This window comes from Onychomys torridus, chromosome 17 (genome assembly GCF_903995425.1).
Source record: "Onychomys torridus chromosome 17, mOncTor1.1, whole genome shotgun sequence".
In the NCBI taxonomy this organism is placed as follows: domain Eukaryota; kingdom Metazoa; phylum Chordata; class Mammalia; order Rodentia; family Cricetidae; genus Onychomys; species Onychomys torridus.
The window spans coordinates 31,026,510-31,039,625 of NC_050459.1; the positions used below are offsets into that span (position 1 = coordinate 31,026,510).

The 13,116-nt window shown below is 38.0% G+C and overlaps 1 protein-coding gene across 1 annotated transcript in view; it reads right to left on the minus strand.

The window, feature by feature from the left end:
- The window catches only part of Dlc1 (DLC1 Rho GTPase activating protein), a 376,108-nt gene that overhangs the window by 290,830 nt on the left and 72,162 nt on the right, over window positions 1-13,116 (minus strand). The window lies entirely within an intron of this gene.

Sequence of the window (13,116 nt, forward strand, 5' to 3'; positions counted from 1 at the left end):
GTTCCCCCAGTGCTGTATCAGCCCTGCACTGGTGGTATTAGGACACAACCTCCCTTATATAATCCCAGAATTACAGATCAGTATTCGGCACAAATCATACATTAATGTTTGTTGAATGAATAGATAAAGTATTAATTTTCTTTGGATTAATTTGTGAATTCACATAATCCAAATGGGGGGACAAGACTTTTGTGGATTTAAAAAATTGCTTTGTAGAGCTAGTTTTAAAAATTTTAAATATTTATTTTATTAATTTTATCTGTATGCGTGTTTTGTTAGAATGGATGTGTGCTACTTGCATGCTTGCCCTTGGAGGTCAGTGGAAGGCATCAGATCCCCTAAAACTGGAGTAATGGAGTTGTGATGTGGTGCTGGGAATCAAACCCAGGTCCTCTGTAAGAGCAACAAGTACTCTTAATTGCTAAACCAGGTCTCTAGACCCTGTAAAGCTTAATTTTTTAAGACAAAAAACAAACGAACAGAAATACAGACAGATTTATAATCCAGGAAGCATACACTTGGTATTTGTTCAAATGAACTGATAACTTACACAAAACAAAACAGAAATCTTAAAACCCTGCACATGAATACTTTTGCACTTACATCATTTACACCAATGATTTCCTGAACCTGCAGCTACCAAACTGTTTTTCAGTAGTTGAATATTCTAAACAATGAGATATTACTCAGCACTAAAATGAAATGTCCTATCAGGCTATGAAAAGAAAGAAATAGAACTAAAAGACACATCACTAAGTGAGATGCGTCCATCTCTGAGGGCTGTACATCCTAAGATTCCAGTTATATGAATTTCATAACAGTAAAAGCATGAAGACAGTAAAAGGAAGGTGGTTACCAGAAGCTAAAAGAAAGGAGGGGATGAAGGAGAGGCAGAAAACAGAGACTCTTTAGAGTGATTAAACTATGATGTATAACACTGTAATAGTAAGTACGTATCATTATGTGTGTGTCAAAACACATAGTGTAGACTCCAAGTGACACTGGTTGATCATTGTGGGTTCACTGATTATCATGATCACACACACTACTCTGGTGCAGGATGCTGACCTGGAGAGAGTATGCATGTAGCTGAGGAGACTGAGGATACATGGAAATCCTTTGTATTTCTGCTCATCTAAAACTGCTGTAAGAATTCTATTAACTTGAGAAGTAGTGGGGCTAGTAGAGTCCTCACTGCACAAGCATAAGGACCTGAGTTGGGATCCCCAGCATCCACATATAAACTTCATGTGGTATGGGCATGTCTGTAACATGGGTGCCAGTGGCACAGATGGAGGATCCCTGGGCCAACTGGTGAGATCTGAGTTCAGTGAAAATCCTGTGCTAAAATAAGGTGAAGAGCAATAGAGGTCATCTCTGTTAACACCTGTTGTCATCTGATGTCAATCTGTGGCCCTCAAATATACATGCACCCATCTGTGGTGGTATTGTGTACCCCAAAATGTTGTGCACCCTAATAAAGTTATCTGGGGTCAAAGAACAGAATAGCCACTAGACACAGAGGCTAGAAAAGGGTGGTACTTATACCTTTAATCCTAGCATTCCAGAGGCAGAAATCCCTCTGGATCTCTGAGTTCAAGGCCACATTGGAAATAGCCAGGCTTGGTGACACATGCCTTTAATCCCAAGAAGTGAGCCTTTAATCCCAGGGAGTGATGGCAGAAAGCAGAAAGATATATAAGGCGTGAAGACCAGAAACTAGAGGCTTTTGGCTGGTTAAGTTTTTAGGCTTTGGAGCAGCACAGTTCAGCTGAGAGGCATCCAGTCTGAGGAAACAGGATCAGCTGAGGAACTGGCAAGGTAAGGAAGCTGTGGCTTGTTCTGCTTTTCTGATTTTCCAGCATTAACTGGCCTTAGGTTTGATTTTGTTAATAAGACCATTTAAGATTCACGCCACACCCATCACACACACACACACACACACACACACACACACACACACACACACACAAGACAGTAAAGAAATACAGACAAAACAAAAGCTCCAAAGAAAGTATCTCTCATTAGCAGAGGTGTCTACATATGCTAAAAACAAAAAAGATGAATAAACAAAGCCTGATTTGATAATCAACCTAAAACTCACCAATACCTTGTCACTTAAAAAAAACCCTTTATCACTTTTTAAACAGTATTTTAAGACAAATTCCAGTTATCATATCAACATATCATATTGTTCACAATCGCTTATATATAACTTGATTTTAAAATCCCTTTGCAAGAGAAAAACATAAAATACTTAAAAATTTCCAAACGTTCTAAAGAGACGAAACATTATGCAGAACACAAAGAAAAAGGCTGATAAAAGTTAAAAGACAATTGCAGGTGTGAAGACAATGTCTAGTGTGTAACCCATAGCACATAAAGGGATCATTAAAGACAGAGCAAGAATAATGGTCAAGGCTTATAATGGGGATATTTGTAGAATTCACTGCCAGTGATCTTAAATCCTCAAACACCATTGGTGGTAAAAAAAAAAAAAAAAGGCAGTCAAATAAGAGAATTGTTATCTTTTGTTTATCAAATATGAAAAAGTCTTCATCACACTCACAATTGACAATATTTTATAATCTTCTCTTTGACAGTGGGTACCTTCAAGCCTGAAGACATCTTTTAAAATTAAAGTAAGGCATGTTCATATATTGGGCAATTCTAATTTTAGATCTGTGTCTTAGAACTTAAGTAAATGCAAAAGATGGTATGCTCAATACTATTCAATCAAGTATTCTTTTTTAGTGGCCAGAGAACTGGAAGAAACCCAAGCACCTGTCAAAAGAGAGCCATTGAAATTAATTGCAGACTAGTATTTATTAGGTCACTAGGTAGCAGCTGCATAAAATTAGGTCAGTTCCCTTATACTGGGAACCTTGGATAGCCTTGGTATAAATTCAGTGTGAGTTAGGAAAGTACACTCTGGATGAACATAGAACCCATCTTGCTGCATAAAACAATTGTTGTTCATCAGCTCCCATTCAGAGCTTTTAGTCTGGTGTCCATGCCCAGGGCTCAACCTACTCAACAGAAATTGAGACGTTTGCTAAGGGAACGTATTCCAAGAGGATTTGTTAAGTGGAGACAGAGGACTGGATGACAATACTCTCCAATATGACATCTTTATGTAACACACACACACACACACACACACACACACACACACACACACAGAGAGAGAGAGAGAGAGAGAGAGAGAGAGAGACAGAGACAGAGACAGAGACAGAGACAGAGAGAGATATAAAGAGACAGGGAGACAGAAAGAGAGACACAGAGTGTAAAATTCTTTACATATAAATACAGAGAGGTCAAGGTCCAAACCCTCACAGGGAAGCTATCCGTCCTGGGTGCTGTATATGAGGAATAACTGGGGGGGTGGTGGTGGCAGGGAATCTAAACACTTTCTTAAGTCATTTGAAATTCCTACAATGAATATGTGATCACTACTGTTCAAGAAAAGTGAATGCTGACTAACAACAACTTCACTATGTACAATTTTAAAAACTATCATTATGTCCATTGGGCAAAATAATAGTAGGAAGCTCTCCCCTGTAGCATGCATTATTTTAGAAAGGCGTTTAAATGGAGATCGTCTATATGGGTGTGTGGAATGGTAAATGCCCCTCCTATTTGACAATAGGTGCCAAGTAAAAAGCCCAGGGCCAGTCATAGGATACTTTCCCTAAATGTGTTGATCAGGGAGAGCATTCCAGAGATGCCCAAATAATACAGGCTGTTGTCCTTGTTCTTGGTTGTCCACCAAAACTTGATGGTTAAGGCTCGATTGCTGAAGATACCACACACTTTGATCACACATCGTGGAATAATAAAGCCGTTACTGACAAGGAAACATCCTTCTTGCTGGCTAGTTTTCATAGAACCGAAGGTACTCTGTGCAAGCCCTTGGAAGAAAATAGTCATCAACAGCCTTCTCCAGCTGTGACCTCTGCCAGCTATAATAATACCAGCAAGATATATTCACTGATGCAAGAGAAGTGGCAGGAAGGTCATGGAGAACACAACAGCTTTCTGATTGTGTTAAAGGTGCACTCCATAGGAGAGAACTCGTGTCTGGCACTGTAAACCTGGTTAAGAACTCATGACACAAATGGGCAATGCAACACTAATTGGTCATAGAAAACAAACAGGGCAGGAAGTTTGAAGGGAAATGTGGAGGTAAGATGTCTAGGAGTACTAAGAGTGGGAATGAGGGATAGATATGATCAAAACACATTGTGTACATGTATGGAATTCTGAAAAAATAAACACATTATTATTATTTTAGAACAGTCAATACCAAACCCAAAATATTTCCCTGAGATTTTTTTTTTCTGTAGCTGCATAACACGCTTTATCCTTTGTCCTCAAAGTCCCTTTCCTTACCTTTTCTTTATCTTGAGTGATTTATAAATATCTTTTTGGTGTGTACCCACGTTGACACACTCTGAAGCTTTTGAAACAATGATCGAAAATCCTTATTGACATGAAAAGGTGTCCTCATGTTTGGTAAACAGGACTCCTGACTTGTAGATGGATGCCTACTTTGTGTGCACTGTCATCTTGGCCAGTGTGTTGTTTCCCAGCTAGGCCAAGCTGAAGTGTGCCCGGTGGCTCCTTGTTCTGCTTATAGCTTTTCCTCATGAACTATACCCACTTTAAAAAAATATTTGCCTTGGAATCTTTTTAGCTCAAAGTTAAAAAGGAATGTGATTATGGCATTGCTTTCCTATCATAAACCCCAATGCCATTTGCTGAGAAGTGAGGGACAAAATCAGACACTGTCTTAGAAAGTAAGATTTAAAGAGATTAATAAATGAGTATATAAAACATCACTTAGATTCTGCATTTGTAACTTGAAAGGCAGCATCCAATAGGCTGACTAGTTGGATGGCACTTTCAATGAACTAAGAAAAATATTCCCAAATGATGATTTGTATTTTTAAGCCAAATGGCAACTAATGCCATACAACATCATTTAGTGGAATTTAAAGTATTTAACCAAATAATGAGCTAAGTAAATACATTTCAAAGTTTTAAAGAAAAAATTGAGCAACTTGTTATAAAAAACTGTTATCTCTCTCTCTGTATACACACACACATACACACCACATACACCTTGTTAAATATGTAAATGTTGTTCCATAGCATATGTGAATTCTAAGCAAACCAAAAGCCAAAAAACAGTATTATTTGATGTGATTTGATATCAAAGTACAAAACGTAAAACATACATAAAATACGCATTTTACTGAATGAAGGTGTATAAAATAGAAATACTTGATTCCAAATAGTGGTTTCCTTTGGGAGTAGAGGGAAGTGGGATCATATGCTGAACTAGCCCAGAAACTTTCATGATGACATCAAAATAATATGGACCAAAATTCAGAGTTTTTTTTTTTTTAATTACAAACAGAAGCCATTATTCAGATGTGCAGTTCCACACATGGGGCAAATGGGTGCTTGCTATATGATGCTCTACATATTACAGTATACTTATCAATCTTAAAATGATTAACCAACCAGTTATTAATGTAATGTAGATTCTTAGGTACTCTTCTAAAGATTCTGGATAGATAATTTAGGGGATGGGATCTGGGAATCTGCTCTTTATAAATACCAGAAGCTTCCATGAGAAACATCTTGGAAAATGTATTTCTTCTCTCTCTCTTTCTTTGTGCTGGGGCCTCAAAAATGCCAGGGAAGAGCTCTACCATGGAGCCACACTCCATGCTATGGCTTCACCTCTTTTTGTCTGCCATTTGTTCTAGCACACGTTGAAGTCTGGTTTCTGCCTTCACTAAACTGTTGGCCAAGCTAGAAGAGGAAGTGAGGACTCTTCAAACTATACACTGACACTTAGGATTCCCCTCGAGCAGTCAGGTAGTCGTCAACTATTTTAGATCAAATGTTTTAAATAGACGGGTCTGTGCTATAGTGACTCATTATAGTGGGTGTGTAAGAAAAGAAGGCCCCAGGAACACACTGATGGGCACCCACAAGCACCTACTTCTCTCTCTAGGGTTTTCCTTTTGGCCCAGGAATGTATTTGGACTTTCTTATACTCACACAATAGGAAGGAAGGAGAAAGTAGGGAGAAAACATAGGCTATATATGTTAGCACATGTCTATTTTTTACCTCTGGCCTTCACACATACCACCATCCACATGCACACATACATACAGAAAATAGTAAGAGGAGGAGGTAAAAGAGGTGAAGGAAGGCGGAGCCTGAGAAAGGCAGGAGAGAAGAAGGAGAAGAGGGAGGAGGGAAGAAGACATAAACATAGTGTCAGATCATCAACAGATATATGACTATCACTAACATAATATGCTAACAGATAGGCTTATATGCTTGTTCTCAGGCCGTGTATCTGTCTACTTCCTACCCAGCTGGTTTTACCATACCTGCTCTTCACCCTAAATTGAACTCTTGTTTGTTTTTCATTTTCTGAGACAGCTGGGTGGATCTTTCTAGCATGGACTAAAAACAAAATGAATTCCTATCATGGACTTCATTTCCAGTTAAGTGATCTTTTATTTATTAACAATGAAAAAAATCACTGTCAAAAATCTGACAGTTTATTCCAGGACTCTGATCATTTATCACTTGTTTATTATTTATCATTTATTATTTACATCTATTTCTTTCAGCAGCCCCCCTTTGGATGATTATTAAGCAAATAAAGAAGTCATCTATCTACATTCCTAAGCTTTTCATGCACTTTGCCTCCTGATCAATTTTTCAATTCCATTTCAGAAGTCACTGGCTCTGAATACAGAGCATAAGATCCAAAATTATTTTTGATTAATGAATAACAAGTTTGTAAGCTTGAATACTTAATAAGCATCTAGATAATATTTGGAATCTTTAAAATAATCAAAATTTCTAGAGAAATAAAGTTTAAACTGCTGCAACAGAACTTTCACTTTTAGGTGGAAAAGAACTTTTAGTATTTACCTCCTGTTGGCAGAAAGAGGGTGATTCATTGTGTGTGTCTTTATAGGACTCAGCTAAAAACACACAAACAATCTTTGTGGCATAATATTTGTTGACCGAAAAGGACATTTGAAAAATGGTCTTTTGCTTGCAAAATACCAAGGTTACTTTTCCTCCATTTCTCTGAAATTGTTAAGATGCATTTGTTTGACTTTCTCTTGTGCATAGTGAAACCAAACAATGTTTTTTTTTTTTTCTTTCTTTTTGGGTTGTTTTTGTTTTGTTTTGTTTCTCAGTGTGAGAGTAACTCTTAACCACAATTTCTTCTGCTTAGGCATCTCTTTAATACATGGGAGAGAACTTTGTCCTTATCTGTTTAGGGCCCTTGGTTGTTTTCCAAGCTAATAAATATGAAAATTCTTTTCCACCTGGGAGTGAAAGTTCCATAGCAGCAGTTTATGCTTCCTTCTGTAGAAATTTTGATTTTTACATTACTAGACATTATCTGGATACTTATTAAATATTCAAATTTACAAACTCATTGTTAATTAATCAACAATAAGTTTGAATCTTACTCTCTGTATTGAAACTCAGTGACTTCTGAAATAGACTTTAAAAACTGATCAGGAGCCAGAGTGCATGAAAAGCTTAATGCTGTAAGACAGGTGATTTCCTCTTTTGATTAATAATCATCAAAAAGAAAGTGCTTAAAGAAGTGGATATTAGAAAAATAAATGATAAATTTTCTGAAGTAAAATGTCATTGATTTTTGAAAGTGGTGATTTTTTTCATTGTTATAAATAAAAGATCATTTAACCAGAAATGAAGATCATGGCAGCAAATCGTTTATCAGTTCCCTCTAAAAAGATCCACCCAGTTTTCTGAGAAAACATACTGTGTGCCCATGAAGGGGAATACAAGTTGCCATGGCTTCTAACTCTCCTGTAGTTGGTTAATAACACAGAATCTCTTGAGCAGTTGACTACTCCATGTTGTCTAGTGGGGGCAGGCCTCCTAGGCTATCAGCTATATTAGTATCAATCATGACTGACTAGGGATATGAATTAGACAACTTGAGAAGAATAGTATATAGCATTTTAACACAAATCCAGCTGGAAGAGACAGGTCATTGGAGGCCTGAAAATGAAGGTTACACACATTATAGCTGCCCACCTCCCTCTTCCTGCTTCCTATGAGTAGCTTCAGGCACACACTCCCACTGCCAGGATGTCCCAACTCACAGATACTAAGAACAATGTGGCTGGCCAAGATAGCCCTCTGAAAACGTAATCATCAGTAGGTCCTTCCACCCTGTAACTGCTTTGTGAAAAGTGTTTATCTCATCAATGGGGAAATCAGCACACTTGGGAAGGCTGGAAGGTGTAGAAATGGAGGGTGTAGTGGCAGTATGATGGGATGAGACATTCATAAAATAGTTGGGGGATTCTGTTTCAATATTTGCTCGAAGCACAATGAAAGATGAGCATGTGGTTCCCAAGTGATGACATCTTTTCCTTAACAACTCTTTGTGTTTACAGTAGAAATTCAATAGAAACTACTGTTTGGATTTTGAATTTTCGCCTTCTCCTGTACTCCGTGCTGAGGAGCAGATATGAGGTAGAGTCCCTGGTCAGCCATGCCTACACAAGATAAACATTTGTCTCTGCAGTGGGTGATTCTGCTAGTTAAGAGGCTGTGAAGTGTACTAGCCACAGGTTCATTACTGTGATAAAATACCCCACATATCAACCTAAGAGAAGAAAAAATTATTATTACTTAGGAATTTTAGTCCTTGATGTTGACAATGTTGAGGTTCATGAGCATGACAGCTTCCAGCATGGCAACCAGGAAAAAGGAAGAGAGAGAGGGAGGGACAGAGGAAGGGAAAAAGGGGGAAGGAAGGAGGGAAATGGGGAGGGAGGGGAAGAAGAAGAAGAGGAAGAGGAAGAAGAGGGAGGAGGAGGAGGAACACCAGCAGAGAAAGAAGAGAATGCAAAGAGCACCATGATAAGAAAAAGCCACCAAGGATTCAGGCCCAGAAGCCTGCTTTCTTCATCTAGGCCCCAAATCCTAACGTTTTGAATACCTAACTAAAATGGCATTTCAAGCTAGTTGTGAAAATTGAGTACATGACTGTGTGGGACATTTCAGATTTAAACGACGACAGGTGTGTTAAATGCGCTTTCAACTTGCTTTGTTGTCAAATTTACACATTTTCTGCTTAGGATGGGTTAATGGGGAGGGAACTCCATTGTAAACTGAATACACACAAGGCAGTTGAATTGACTTTTGCACCAGGTGTGCCCTGCCTCACCTGACTTGTTACTTAGATCTATTTTTCCTCTCTTTTCCCACTGATCCTTTTCTGGGTCTTCATTGCAGTCTTTCACAAGTAAAAGACATGCATTTGTAAAACTACACGAAAAGTTTAAAAAAATGAGTATCTTATGCTAGCTCTCCAATTGTAGCCCTCCTACCTACCTTCCAGGGGTTCATCATCATTAAATCCTTAAGGCTAGAGAAGCAAGTGGGGAGGAGCTCCCATTCCTAACCAAGAAGCTCTCTCTGATTGACATCCACTTGGAAAGACAAAATTAGTTTTCTCTAATGGAGTCTCACTATGTACAAAAGTACTCTTCAGGGAAGGCCCCATGCTCAGGAGTAGATGGCTGACACAAAATGAACTCACTGATATTTTTGTAGACTTTCTGTCTTGTATTGCTTTGTTTGGGCATTTTTTTTTTTACTGGTTGTTTACATATTACAGTTTCAGACTTTGTATTTTTATAGGTGGTGTGTGTGTTTCTTGTGTTTTCTCTTTGTTATTATTATTTTTATTCTGGTTGTTTGCTTTTGTTTGTTTTCTAAAGAAAGAATGAAATACTGGAGTCAGGTGGAGAGGGAGTTAAGGAGGATCTGGGAAGTGAAAGAAGAACTGTGATCAGAATATATTTTCTGAAAAAAAATTTCAATAACAAAAGAGAAATTCATAATGCTGTGCTATTTCCCCTGTTTGGTTCAAGATGAACCTGTATTTGTCATTTAAGTGATTGGCAGAAATAGATACACAGCATAATTTGTGAGAGGCTTTTGAATATTTGATAAAAGTTTCATCTCAGTATTCTTTGTAGACAGTCATTGAATCTTAGTGTTCTAGAAAGCACTAACGATTACACACACATACACACACACACACACACACACACACACACACATATATATATTCCTACACATGTCTACACAACTTCTGCTTTGTTGTCTGCCATTATTTAATTTGATAAAAGTCTATCTTGTCACAGATTACTTGCTAATGACTGGAAGGTCAGATAAATAAGAACACAGATCTTCAGCAGAACCTGTCACCATTGCTACTAACAAATAATTGAAAATTCATGTTTTTCTGTTTCAAGGAAGTTAGAAGAAGAACTAAGTATTTTTATAGTGACTGTCTCCGTGTGGACCAGAAGTGTTGATCCCTTACAGACTTAGAAAATCCATGCAAGGGGAAAACAAGAATTATGATCTCATTATTTGAAAGATTCTGTTATGTGCTGAGCAAAATATAAGCCAAATGTGAATTTTACTACTGCTACAAAAATAGAAAAGTAAATTAAATAATCCAAAGCAGTGTCTTTTTTTATTTAGTAGAATTTTAAGAGAATGCTTCCTTCTGTCGTTTTAAATAGAAACACAACAGGATTATCCTCACAGGCAGTTTTTGAAAACTTGGAAATTAAAAATAAAACAGGACAATTCATTGTCCTGCCTCGAAAGAAATAGAAACGGTAAAGGTCCAGTTAGATCTTCATGAGTTGACTTTAGCTGTTCTCTATGCTCTTTGGTCAGGCATTGGCGACTGTAAAAAACTGACTGTTAAGTGGGCATTCATCACCATCTCTACACTTTGCAATGTCCCACACCAGTGCGTATGGGATGTAAGTGGCTGTGAGTACCATTACACGAATTAATTACTAACTTCAGTCAGGGAGAATTCTGGGATTTTTTTCACATACAGTATCTCCAAGAACACTGTTTTCAAAAGCCCTCTAAATATTCAGGATATGTTTCTCATGCTGAGTTCCTAGAACATAATGTTCGGAGACAGAAGGGATGGTCTCACTATCTCTCAGGGAAATATGCGAGCACCACAGATGCACGAGTCAAGATGCCGTTTCCCACACACAGGAAGGAAAAGAAAAATCCTCTGAAAAATTAACCACATGTTAGTACTGAAACTCTGCCAGGAACTCAGTCAGCTCTGGGGGTCTGTTTCAAACCAATACTGACAGAGCCTCAGGGGCAGGGGTGGGTGCATCTCACTCTCAGTTCACAGAACTGAGTTTTTAACATTAATTACTGAATCCAGGAAGGTAGAGTCAGGAAACAAATAGCAGTGAGAAAGGTACCACCAACACCCAGTCTGACCTTTACATATGATCGCAGAGTGAGAAAGTGTTTCACTGTTCAATCAGTCTGGGATGCAGAGGGGTCACTTGAGTGGCAGGTGATAGGGGATGTCTGAGGGTTTCTGTTGTTATGATGAAACACCATGACCAAAAATGACCAAAAGCAAGTTATGAAGGAAGGGTTTTTGTGTGTTTTTTTTTTTTTTTTTTTTTTTCAGCTTATGGATCCACATCACAGTTCACCATCAAAGGAAGTTGGGACAGGAACTCAAGAAAGGCAGGAATCTGAAGGCAGGAAGTTATGCAGAGGCCATGCTGGAGGACTGCTTACTGGCTTACTCCACATTGCTTGCTCAGCCTGCTTTCTAATAGAACTCAGGACCACCAGCCATCAATCACTAATTTACAAAATACCATACAAGCTTGCCTATAGCCTGATCTTATTGAGGTATATTCTTAATTGAGGCTCCCTTCTCTCAGATGATTTTAGCTTGTGTCAAGCTGACATAAAACTATCCAGCCCAGGGGATTATGAAGTTTGCCCAGAGAGTGAAAATACAGGCTGGTGCTGAAATTGCTGAACTGGGTCAATATCATGATCATAATATGTCATATCACTAATGTCATCAAACAGGTTGTAGTTTAAACTGCACCAAAGGCATTAATATTCCCCTAACTCCAAGTCCCAAAAGACTAGACCTTCATGTGATATGGATTGACTTGATTCAATCCATACAGATTAAATGCTGCCCAGGCTTAATGTTTTAACTAATATCCTTAAAGAAGAGCATGAAAATGAAAGCCATTGTGTGTTCAAACACCTCCATTGGAGCTGGCAGTCAGTAGTTATACAATAAATGGATTGTTTTCTTAATTTTCTGAACTTAGCAGTGCGCCCTAGATTGTACATTGCTATGCAAATCCATAGGATTTGTTTTGTCTACCTATCATCTATCTATCTATCTATCTATCTATCTATCTATCTATCTATCTATCTAACACCTATCTATTCTACCTACCTATCTATCTGAAACAGAGTTTTACCACGTAACTCTGGCTAGTGTGGAATTCCCTTAAACCCACAGAAGTCTTTTTGTCTCTGCCTCTCAAGTACTAGGATTAAAGGCATGTACCACCATACTCTGCTAACACTTGCTTTTTTAAAATTAGTGCTGATAGCAACTAATGGGGTTGAAATTGCACAGCACTGTGTTTAGTTATCTGAATATTTATCTTTATATTTCAATAAGTATTTCTTTTTATCTCAGATAAAATTCATTGGATGCATTCTGTACATTCTAGTGAAACTTATTCTTAGACTTGGGCTTCATTTTCTCCCTCCATGCCATCTTTTCTCTGAGGATCATAGAATTCAAAACTCAAGGAAAACTATGTACACTAGTCTTGTGTTTGTGCAGATCAGAAAACAGGCTTGCAGAGATAATGCTGATTTAGAAACTAGCTATGCACCCCACAAGCTCATGGTCTTCCCATTTTTCTTATTCACTGAACATTACAGAAGGATTTGGGGACTTGTAATACTGTTCTTGATTGTGACCTTAAACACTGCCCACAGCTGCCTCTCTAGGGACTTAGTTAATTCATCACTCCAAGGTAACTTCAGAGAGAAAATGTTGGAATGTCTCTTATGGTATCACAGATGGTTCTTAATTTTCTTTTTTTAGGATTAGCCTACACATGGCATTTATAAATATACATTGTCCTGGCTTTTGTTTGATGTAGGTGTGGGCCAAACAAGAATTT